The following is a 12741-nucleotide window of genomic DNA, read 5'->3' as shown; positions in this document are numbered from 1 at the left end:
AGACCCAGTGTGCAGAGCCACATGTATAGAATATATTCAGATAACAGCAGCTCAACCAATTTCTCCACCGCAAGTGCAATTGCACCTAGCAAGTTGAAAATGAGACTTTTTTAGAATTTCAGACTTTCCTAGATGTCTTTTTAAAAGTACTGGACTGTTAGTGCACAATAATAAATCACACCAAGCACGTATGGCAGGGTCACAACGCTAGGGAAATTGTGCTATGAAACAATAAGAAGACTGATAAAAAATGACACTATTTTGAGGGCATTTTCCAGATGATAAAAGATAAAGATTTTATAAACTTATGTTATGTTACAAGCTGTAGCACAAGAAACACAGCTTATGGGGCCACATCACATGAGCGGTCTCCTTGCTGTAAGACGTGCTGTGGGTAACCGATGAGACAGATGAACTTAGCTGAATCTGAAAGCTCCTTTTCATCCTAAAAGGTCTCATAGACTCTTCTTCCACCAAATCACATCTAACCGTCTGACAGGCCAAAAGCTGGAGGAGAAGCTGTTGAGAGGGCTTCAGCAATTGCTGAGGCAGCAGAGGTCCCCTCTCCTGCGGCAAGGCTGCTCAGTGCATCACCCATAGCCCTGTACACATCCCCATAAGCCAGGCACCTCTGGGAAGTACCAAAACCAACGTGGGTGCTGGGTGCTGCTGGTATGGGCAGGACCTCCCATCCACCAGTCTCTTGGCACCATCCATCGTCACTGCCGCACAAGACCAGAGGGAAGACAGGTCTCCATAAGATCAGCAGTCAGACTTTGCTGTCCTCTCCTGCTCTACTGCTGTTAAACCAAGGAGCAGAGACATGAACTTCGCTGCAGCATTGCCAGGCATTTCATGTACCACTTTTCCTAATAGCCTGTTTTTCAGTTGTTTTTAAAGAAGCTTATGACATCCTCTTGGATTTTGCTTCAGGCCTCTTCCTTCTGCTGCCTGCGATAGACTTTTTGTTCTTGTTCTATTTTCTGTCTTTGTGCCAGCTTAAACCCGCTTTATGCTACTTATACTTTCCCACATCAACATATGAATAGGTATTTCTAATCCCCTTTGTGACTGTAAAGAAACATCTAAATATAGCTTAACTGAAATCAGATCCTCAAAGCTACTGTTGATTAAATATTGACCCAAGAATTTTTATATTAAAGCACCCATCCACACTTACTGAAATCAATGGCATAAGTCATGTTGCCAGCATTGCACCAGAATTTTGAGTGCTGCAGCGTTTCCAGGGTTATCAAAGAATGTCTTTGGGCATCTTCAAAAGGTGACCTGTGGTTTGATGAAACCAAGAGTATCATTTTTAATAAGCATTTCTACTAGAAGGACAGGCATGTGTGATTCCCCATGTGGATTTGTATACAACAGAGTCCATCCGAGGATGGATGAAGTGGTGGCTGCAGTGGAGGCGGAGACTTAGGGGGAAGTTTCATCTCCACATTCTGCTCCAGATGCCAAAATACCATGCTGTGGCCTTCCGCCAGAGCAGTACTTTCCACATTTAACACAAAACATAGAGGGAGGAGGCTGTATGGCTTTAAGAACTCTTTAACAAAAGAGTTTCTTTTTAACAAAAGAAAGCATGAGAAGAAAAACTTCCAGGTATGCCCACTCAGGCACTGGAGCAAAAGGCATGCTGAAAAAGGCTGGTGTGATATGATGTGGTCTATAAAACCTTTTTGTACAAATAATTAAGCTGATGGGGAAAAAAAATATTCAGAGAAATATAAAACTTTCATGTGTGTTCTCTTCCAAGATTCAAATTTCCCTTTTGAGTCAAGGAAACTTGTCTCTAATTCCAAATATATTTCTAGCAAAACCAAGTCCATTTTTCTGTGAAAAGAACAGGAAAAAGTACAGAAACTAATTTTTACTATAAGGGATGAGACATGGTGGAAGTGATATTCCCCAGGGAGATAGAAAATGTCAAAATTCTTTGTTAGAATAGAAGGCAAAAAAATAAATTGAAATTTTTAACTGCTGAAATGTTTCAGTTCAGTTTCTAATTAGTCCCTTTCAAAGCCATTTGTGAATTAGCCAAACGACAGCCTTGTGGGAATCAAGAGCATGCAAGGTTCATTTGATCTCATCAGTAACTCCCACTTGGATTAGAGATGCCGTAAAGGTCCCATATCTCCTGGCAAGGTGGTACACTTTCCTGCCTTGTGGCTGTTCTATACTTATTCCACAGTTTCCTCACGGTCCGCTCCAGACTTCCGGCACACTCATGCCACTGCACAGTGTTCAGTATAAAATTGTACATGCTTTCCTCTTGCAGTTCTCTCTCCAAATATTTAGTCAAAGGTCCAGGACCTCCACATTATTCATTTTCCGTTTGTCCTGGTAGCGAGTGCAACCTGCAGACAGAGCAAGAAGTGGAAGTGATGGGCTGTGAAGAGCTCCAGAGGTGGAATTTTCCAGGCAAATTCTTCTCCTCCCACATGCTGCTGCCTGCACAGGCAGAGGCAGGAAAAAAGAGATCAGGAGGAGAACGCAAGCTGCAGGTCTCTGTCACCGGTACTGCCTGATAACTTCTCCTGTCTTTCAAATTGCAACTAAAATCCAAAGACCCTTTTAGAAAAAAAAAAACTAGTTTTCATGTGCAACTTGATATTTGTTCCCACATTGTTCTGAATTTTAAAACAGATCAAAACCCCCACTCATTATTAGCACTTGGCAGCTCTGACCAGGATCTTGTTAAGCTTTACATTGTAGAGATTTGCAATTTTATAATGTTCTGTGCTGGATAAAAACCTTATGTCAGCCAACCCAGCTGGAATGAAGTGGAAATGCCACCACATAGAAAGATTTTATGGAAGTATTTGTAAAAGAAATCATCAAGCCGATCTACCAACTCAAGCTAGGAAGTTGAGAAAGCTATATGTAAATCAATACTTAATTTAGAAGAAACATCAAAACTTCATGCAGCACAATCTATAAAACTCATCAGGAGCAAAATACATTAGACAGCACTAGCAACAGGCAATTTCAAGACCTGTTACAAGTTGAGGCAACATGTTATATGGTTTCTCCCAATCCACAGCTCACCACAGGAACTGGCAGGCAAACTTCATGGGAATTGTCACAGGTGGAATAAATGGGAACGCATACAGAACAGTAATTACCCTGCCCTCCCTTAAACAGCAGTCAGATTGCTTTGGAGGTGATCCCCATTTTTAAGAGTCAGGTAAGGTCTTCTGTGTCCAGGTCACACTGTGCAGGACCACAGCCTTTGATCTGCAAGATGCACCCTGCCATCAGCCATGCTGCAATGGCTGTGAGTGTAGCTGCCTGCCTGGCTTTGGCTTCAGAAGTAGCAGAAAGAGAGGACAGAGTCCCCAAATGACAAAAGGCCTGTATATCCTTTGGCAACCAAATTATCAGGGGAGAATAAACTTCTGTCTTGTCCAGGCAGATCAGTGCCTCATTCACTCGGGACCCCGTGAGGTGCTGACCCATGTCAATCATAGAATCATAGCATTGCCTAGGTTGGAAGGGACCTTTAGGATCATCTAGTTCAGCCATCAACCTAACACTGACAAAACCCATCACCAAACCATATCGCTAAGCACCACATCTACCCATCTTTTAAAAACCTCCAGAGATGGCGACTCAACCACTTCCCTGTGCAGCCTGTTCCAAGCTTAATAACCCTTTCACCGTAAATTTTTTTCCTAATACCCGATCTAATCCTCCCCTGAGCAACTTGAGGACATTTCCTCTTGTCCTATCACCTGTTACTTGGGAGAGAACACCGACCCCCACCTCTCTACAACCTCCTTTCAGGCAGTTGTAGAGAGTGATAAGGTCTCCCCTCAGCCTCTTTTCCAGACTAAATCACCTCAGCTCCCTCAGCCGCTCCTCACAAGGCTTGTTCTCCAGACCTCTCACCAGCTTCATTGCCCTTCTCTGGCCATGCTCCAGCAATCTGCATTTGGCACTGACCACCTCCTGCATGGAAACATTTTGGCAGGCTATTTCAAGGCGACTGCAAGTATATGTGCACCATCAACGTCCTTGGTACCCTAGATGCTCTGAGAACAGCAAAGCCTGAAAGCCAGCTTTTATTCTCAGCACAGACTGATATTCAAGTTACTAGCTATGGCAGTTTTTATTACATGCCTCCTCCATCGTTATCTTGACAGCTGATCTTTTAGAGTCAAAACACACTATAGACCAATGTGGAGCAATTTGGCAACTTATTTCTGTGAGTCCTGTTAGTTCCCTTATATATTTTCTGGGGTTCAGACACCAGCCGGGCATCCTGCCTGGCCCTAGATGGGCTGGTTGTTCATATGAATGCTACAGAACCATTACTGGTCACACCATACCTACAAAATAATGCAGACTCTGCTGTTTCTCCTGCACTACCTATTCTGCTGCGTGCATGCCTGTAGGAACATACGTTACATCATACAAATATACCAAAATTTCTTCCTTTTTGTCTTTTGCACATATTATACAAGCAAAAAAATATTCCACAGGCTCTGTGGATACAGTCACTTGGGTCACACAGTCATGAGCAACCATTATGTTCTTGCTGCCACGAACACACAGAGGTGAGCAGTGTGCTGAGATACACCGGTCGTCTAAGACATGAGGCTGTGATTAGGTCTGCTCTTGGGGAAGAGAGTTCCACTTTGCACAGCCGTAGGAAGGGCAGAAGGAGTCCCCACATCCAAAGCCATCACAGATGCAGACTACAGGGTACAGACCCAGTTCATGAAGGCACAGGAGTTGAAGAAGAGACACTTTCATGGCTGAACTCACACAGTGCTCTTGGACAGACAGGTGCTTTCTGTCTGAACTCCTCTCTGGAGATTTATAAATCACTGTAAATGCCTAAGTGAAGTAAAAGAGCAAACTCCCATTCAACTCAGTGAGCCTTGGATTCTTATTCTTAAATATTTAATCAGAAACAACACCAAGAAAGATCTTGAGCCAGAGATAGATCCAGTGATAGCTGAGATGAGAGACAGAGAAAGAGCAAGACTGATCAATAGCTCTTATGCTTGCTTCACAGTTTCTAAAAGTAGTAACATTTTTGTGCTCCATGGTAGTTTTTATGAAAGAAAAGATGAAAACCAAAAATCATTGATTTTATAATGTACTTGGTTTTCCAAAACCCTTCCCACAATAAGCTCCTGCAGGCACTTAGCCATGAAACAATGCAAGATGCTCTTCGCTTTAGGTAACGGCAAGGAGGTTCTCCCAGGGAAGTAATCCTGTGTATGGCTCTGAAAGGCTCCAGGCACACAGGGGTAGCACTGGGGTAAGGCAAACGCACAAAATCCGCACAAGTTTACCCTGACAGAGATTGGCAAGATACAAGCCTCAATTAAGAGTCAACATTGATTGCAGCTGTTACTCCTGTGTTAATCTACTTCTCAGGTAACAATATCACGGACCATAAATGTGCCACTGTGCACAAAATTGATGCTTTGGGTGAGTCTATTGGAACAACTTCAGCAAATTTCCTCATGAGAATGGACTTTTTTTTTTAATTAATAATAAATGCATATTTGAGCTGTCAGAACCTCTTCAGGTATCAATATGGGGAAAACTGCAGACAAAAATCCCAAAATACAAAGTTCAGACTTAGCAGGAAAAAATTGAACATTTTGTCTACAATGTTTTTTCAGTATTTGTTTCATTAGGAGAATTGGAAATAACTCAATATTTCTGAGTAAGTCTGAACTGATTCTTTTAACTTGTACACTTTAAAATACTAAATAAATTAGTCAGACAGTAACATTCTTCATTTTATTCTAAGTATTCATTTATTCTGGTGAAAATAAGCATTCAAATGGATGACATTTAAGCAAAAGTGTTTTACAGACCTTTCTGGCTTCCCACTTCTCCGAAGGAGAGTACGAATTATGGAATAGCTCTCAGCAGCCGGCAAGGACCTGCCATATACCAAATAAACAGGCAGCGTGTTTCTTTCAGAGGTTCCTGCATATAAAAATGGCATTTTTTTCATAATAAAACTTTTACAAAGTTATTTCTCAGAGTTTTAGCATGGGAGGGAAAACACCATAGTACAGTAAAAAGGTAGTATCAGAAACCAAATTTTGTGACAATGATAGGTTTTCAAAAAGTGCTTGAATCCTTTCATTTCACAGCACTCTAGCGATCTGCTGAAAATAGAGATGGCCTCTATTTCTGGAAGAAAATCTACTTAGACATGACAGCTCCATCATTTGAAGTTTTTCTTCCTTGTGCTGCTGAAACAGTTGATGGACTTCAGTGAAAGTGAAGGACTATGCAATTTCTTCTGTAAAGGGTATATTTTACTTCTGGTTAGAAACATACCTGTTTGGATTCACATTTTTAAAAACTCATCAAAATCTAAAATCAAATACATAAGCAAGAATATATTTGGCAGGTTCAGTCAGCAGTCACCTCACTTTTTGAAAGTAATGGATGTCCACACTAACATATTAAATAAACTTTCCTTATTGCTGAAAAAAAATCCAGATTACTAAAACCTACCCTTTAATAACATATTGAAAAACTATAGAAAGATTGATGTAATTTAATAGTTTTTTTATAACATACCCTTAAGCTGTGAAGAAATAATCCATATTTCTCCTTCTGATCATTTCCATTTTCATTTTAAATGGTGTATTACCTTCTACTTGTGCAAAGAGGTGAGCTAATTTTTGTGTTAGAAAACATTTATTACTGAATAGGATTCATGGCTCCGTGTGGAAACATCTGTATCACAGTGAAATTTAGATCCCACATTTGGAACAAATGTAAGATTTATTAGGAGGATTGCAATATTGTGATAGTTTGGAGTAGCCTAGGGTTGTAAATTTCAGAAAATGTTTCTGTAGTTAAACAGAATACTACATTGCATGTCTTTTTTGTGCCATCAAGTTATAGCATATAACATGCAAACATACAAACATGCAAAGACTGAAATACAAAAGTTATGTTCAAGTGAAGCCAAAAAAATATCTGTATATATAGAGAAAAAGCTGTAAACTTTTCTGAGAGAGGGCTACAGGGACCTTATTTTAAAAATCCAAGGTCTTTAAAATTTGTTTTCACAGAGCAGAAGGAAGGTAAAAAGGAAACTAAAGAAAATGTGTGGGTGTCATGGTTTAACCTCAGACATCAGCTATGGCCACACTGCCACTCATTCACTCCCCCCCTGGTGGAATGGGGAAAAGAATCAGAAGAGTAAAAGTGAGAAAACTCATGTGTTGAGATAAAGATAGTTTAATAAGTAAAACAAAACCCACACAGGCAAGCAAAGCAAAACAAGGAATTTATTCATCATGTCCAACCGGCAGGCAGGTGCTCAGCCTTCTCCAGGAAAGCAGGGGTCCATCACCCGTAACAGTTACTGAGGAAGACAAATGCCATAACTCCAAATGTCCCCCGTCTTCCTTCTTCTTTCCCCAGCTTTATATTCTGAGCATGACACCACATGGTATGGAATACCCCTGTGATCACTTGGGGTCAGCTGTCCCAGCTGTGTGACCTCCCAACTTCTTGTGCACCCCCAGCCTACTCACTGGCAGGGCGGTGTGAGGAGCAGAGAAGGTCTTTACTGCTTCGCAACAGCCAAAAACATTGTCCACTGTCAACAGTATTCCCATCCCAAACCCAAACCACAGCACTATACCAGCTGCTATATCAGCATTATACACTGTAGCAGTGTGTCTGCTTTATGCCTACTCTGTAAGGAGCTCCAAAAGCAGCCAGGAGCCCCAGCTGTGATAGCACAAGGCTGTTTAAACAACAGTCACAAGGTAAAAGTTTGAAAATCACATTCAGGTGTTAATAATGCACAATTGCCCACTGACATCTCAGACGTTAAAATGTCAGTGCTGCTGTCCCAGACGTCATGGGTACAACAAAAACCATGGTGTTGACCAACGTTTTATTTGCATTGTCCACCAAGAGCAGGTCTGCCAGAAAATCTGGACGCATTTTTCAGGATCAAAGTCCGTACAATACACCCTCTGATGGCAGTTCCACCCGTCCATGGAGCTTTACATACGCTTTTGAAATTACTTGGTTACTTCAGTGCATTCACCAGTTCTAGGAAAAACACAATCTACTTTATGTGCAGCCTGCTTAAGCAATTTTTCCAGCACAGCCTCTCTCACCAAGACAAAGGCCACCTCACTGGCTGCCTGCCCACCTGCCCGAGCAGGCAGGAATTCCTGCCCCGCTCTGTGAACTGGTGGCAGCGCTGGCACCCCATGCAACTTTTGGGCCAAGATGAAGGGGGTTGATAGTCTACAGTAAACATCCCTTTTCCTATTATTATCATGGGCTGTATCACTGAGCACAATCTCAGCTGCAGGTTTCAAAATAACTTGTAGTGCTTTCTGTCACTGCTATGAGCGCGTAAGAGAGGAAAATGGCAAACAAAATTAAGCGTGCATCTTAAGTGACCAAATAAAACAGGGTTTGGTCAGGGCTATTCTGACACTCCCATGCAAAACAGCATAAAAATAAGGGTAAGAAAGAACTTCAGGTGTGTGGGAGTCTCCTTTGCCTACTTACCAGTGGTGTTTATTTCATAAAAGATATATCTCCACGAGGTCTACTCACATCCTGTGCATGCATACTTATTTGATAGGTCCCCAAAGTGCTAACATTTTAGGAAGAGCTGATACCTTTGAGCGCTTTTGTCAGCCATGTTCTTGACATCCCTCCTGTTTGACTGTTAGTAGGACTTTCTTTTAGTACAGCAGGACTTCTGTCATGATTCATGGATTTTAATATTCATCTCTCTCAAGGACTAGATGTAGACTGCCAGATTAATTTCATTTGCAATTTAAAGTTTACACTGACTGCTTGTCTTTGTTGTTGTTCTGCTGATGTCTCAGTCTCTCCCAAAGCCAGTAATGGTTCCCAAGACAGAGGAATGTTGCACCGTTTGCAATCAACAGCCTCACAGAAGTGATAAAGCTCTCCCTGGCACACACTGATTACCTCCAGCTCCCACAAAAATCAGTGTATGGCAAACTGATGCATGTGCTGGCCCTTGCAGACACTCCTGAAAGACAATTTGAATGTCAGAGGCCTCAGAGACTCAGGAAATATGGCACTCATGCAGTTGATAAGTGATAGCAGGGGACTGCTAGACCGTGTGTCTCAGCCCTCACCATTGGAAGTACCTGCTTATTACGTAAAATGCACACAGACTTTCTAGATTCCCTGTATTTAAACCCCTTGTTTAAAATAGCCTCAAGAGAAGTTTTAATTACTGCCAAGAGCAACCAAAAAACTGTTGACAAGGAGCCCACCAAATTTTTTCCTGGTCCTAAGGCTACTATACGTCTTTTAAGCAAGATTGCTTTTGAAATCGCTTTTGAGAGAGACCGAAGTTAATAAATGATATTGAAATGCACATACAAATTCCCTCAAAAAAGACATTGTAGCGGTCAAAAGCCCACCCTCTCCATTAAGCAAAACATGGTGAAAGACTTGAATTTCAACCAAAACACCGTGGTTTCTCACATTTTCTGATCATTCGCAATCTAAGATCATGAATGTTTCTGAGAATAAGTCATATGGTCTTACATTGGGTTTGCATGGCCAGGTTTTGGTAGAAGGAGGGCTACAGAGGTGGCTTCTGCAAGAAGCCACCAGAAGCTTCATCTATGTCTGACAGAGCCAATGCCAGCCGGCTCCAAGACAGACCCACTGCTGGCCAAGGCTGAGCCCATCAGCGATGGTGGTCGTGTCTCTGGGATAACATATTTAAGAAGGGGGAAAAAACTGTAGAAGGGCAATTGCAAGTGGAGAGAGGAGTGAGAATATATGAGAGAAACCACCATACAGACACCCAGGTCAGTGAAGAAGGAGGGGGAGGAGCTGCTGCAGGTGCCAGAGCAGAGATTCCCCCGCAGCCAATGGTGAAGACCATGGTGAGGCAGGCTGTACCCCTGCAGCCCAAGGAGGTTAATGGTGGAGCAGATATCCAACTGTAGCCCGTAGAGGACCCCACACCAGAGCAGGCGGATGTCCAAAGGAGGCTGTGACCCCATGGAGAGCCTGCACTGGAGCAGGTTTCTGGCAGGACCTGTGGCCCTGTGGAGGAACCAGCCCTGGAGCAGTCTGTTCATGAAGAACTGGACCCTGTGGAAGGGACCCACGCTGGACCAGTTCGTGAAGAGCTGTGGTCTGTGGGAAGGACTCATGTTGGGGAAGTTCATGGAAGACTGTCTCCTTTGGGAGGGACCCCACGCTGGAGCAGCAGAAGAGTGTGAGGAGTGCTCCCTTGAGGAGGAAGGAGCGGCAGAGACAACGTGTGATTAAAGGACCCATTGCCTGTCTCACTGCTCCACCTGGGGGGAGGAGATAGAGAAAATCAGGAGTGAAGCTGACCCTGCAAAGAAAGGAAGGGTGGGGGGAAGGTATTCTAAGATTTGGTTTTATTTCTTATTACCCTACTCTGATTTATTTGGCAATAAATTAAAGTAATTTCCCCAAGTCAAGTCTGTTTTGCCCATGAGAGTAACTGGTGAACGATCTCTCCCTGTCCTTAACTGAACCCACAAGACTTTCATTATATTTTCTCTCCCCTGTCCAGCTGAGGAGGGAAGTAACAGAGGGGCTTTGGTGGACACCTGGCATCCATCCAGGGTCAACCCACCACAAGAATTCTAGTATTCCATGAAAAAACAAAGGTATTTTTTGAGGGGTTTTTACCAGATAAGTGGTAAAACTTTCCTTACATAAAAACCTAGCACGTCTAGCTAAAGTACGTCATCATCATCCAGATGTTTAAAGTTGCTTGAAAGAACCTTCCTGTATACTCAGTGCTGTGCTTTCAAATACATCATCATAATTCCGCTTGTTGCAATAGGCAACAAGGATTCTTCCAATTCCCTACCTTCTAAGAGTAATCTTTACCTGGTAGGATCAGTAACCCATTAAGCAAATCATTGATTGGTAAGTAACAAAAGATTTTTAAATGATATGGAAAACACAAACAGCTGCCTAAATAGCAGACATAATATTATGAGCTTATGAGGCTAAACAAGTCCCTGTCCCAAGTTCCCGCTATATCATGCCTTTTCTGCACTGAACACATAGTTAAGTGTAAGCATGGAGTCAGTCCCAGACAGCACAGTTGAACAACAGCCATGCATAAATGTAAATACAAAGACTGTCTTCATCCTTACACCCTACCCAGCACAAAGCATATAGTTAACACTGTACCACAGCAGTTTAAAAAAAAAAGAAAATACAGTTGTCTTTTTTTTTCCCCCAGAAGAGTGCTGCGCATTATCAGAAAGAGCTGTATGGAACTGAAATCCAAGTAAAATAGTCCAAATATTCATTTCGCAATGAGGCCTACCTGCAGCAAGTGGAGTATATAATTTCCAGAAAGATACTGAACAAAATCAGTTGGTTTAGTTATATTTTCCTGATTTAGCTGCATTTTAGCCTCCTAAGAGAATACACAAATAATGGTTCCAAGTAAGCAGCACCGCAGTTGCAAGAATAGGAGATGAGACTCAAACTATTACAGCAATGATGCATTAACAACAATTATGGGGTTATTGTAGTACATTTCAGGTATTTTCAACTTCCTAGCTACTTTCACTCAAAAAAGTAACTGCTGTTTTATTTCATTATCACACTGCAGAATGTGTTTTAAAGGTAATGCTAGTGTTGTTGAGAATGTCGCAAACATAATTTCAATCACAGGAAGTGTTGGTGTTGATAATATAGCAGATGAGATTCATGCCAAAACAAAGTCACAAAGCTATTCTAACTGTTCAGAGTGTGTACCCAAGAAACCAAGAATTTAAACTCAAGGGATAAATCACTTGCAAAAACCTAAAACAGAATTCTTACTAAGTCCTGGCAGCTCTTGCAGGTTTAGCTGTTTTTTTTTCATCAGAGGAAGCAGTGCTTTGGCCCTCAAGTCAAACAAGAAGTCCAGCGAAATGGTCCAAGAAGTCCAGGCTTCTCCTGTTCTGACCTTGGCCACTGGAAGCCACCCTCCCCCCCAGATACTACTGTGATTCTTGTAAACCGGGAATCTTATTTCCAGATCCTTCAGTTTACAGGAATTGAACATGTTTGCACTTGTGCTCATCAATGCAAGACGGCTAGATGTACACAGGCTGGTCTTTTCAGAAGGAGGAAGCTTTCTTTCAAGTTCTGCATGGGTGCATTATGAAAAGGGTAGACATACTTTAGATTATATCATTCTTGCCATCTCTGTGCCATTGCCTCAAGGCATAAAAATTCCTTCCTCTTCAGGTTCTCACAACACACCTGCTTGGATAAACCTCAATTTCTCTGATAAAAAAAAAAAGAAGTTCACAGAAACATTTTCCTTTGACCTGGGACTCCGCCTTTTCCCTGAGGCCAACTGGCAAGGCCATATCCTCCTCAGCTGTTCGAGTAACGCCCAGTAATCATAACTCCAAACAACTAGTTATTTGGGCTGATGGAGGTCTCTAGTGGAAAATCAGCAGAAACACAAGTTCATCTCTGATCTTCAAGATAAGATCTGTCTGACAGAAGAAGGCACTTCCCCCTCACCCAGCAAATGAGGACAGACAGCAGAAACATTTTGCTAAACAATTTGCTCTGCAAATAAAAAAAAATCTTTTGGAGAACCGTCTTCCTGGGAAGGGTGAAGCCTTTGTGGACATCAGAGCTGAGGTGTGGTTAGGAAGAAGAAACACCCATTGTCATCTTACTTTTGGCAAGAAATGGTCAAAGAAATATTTC

The sequence above is a fragment of the Larus michahellis genome, chromosome Z (assembly GCF_964199755.1).
Source record: "Larus michahellis chromosome Z, bLarMic1.1, whole genome shotgun sequence".
Lineage (NCBI taxonomy): Eukaryota > Metazoa > Chordata > Aves > Charadriiformes > Laridae > Larus > Larus michahellis.
This window is presented reverse-complemented; position numbering follows the sequence as displayed.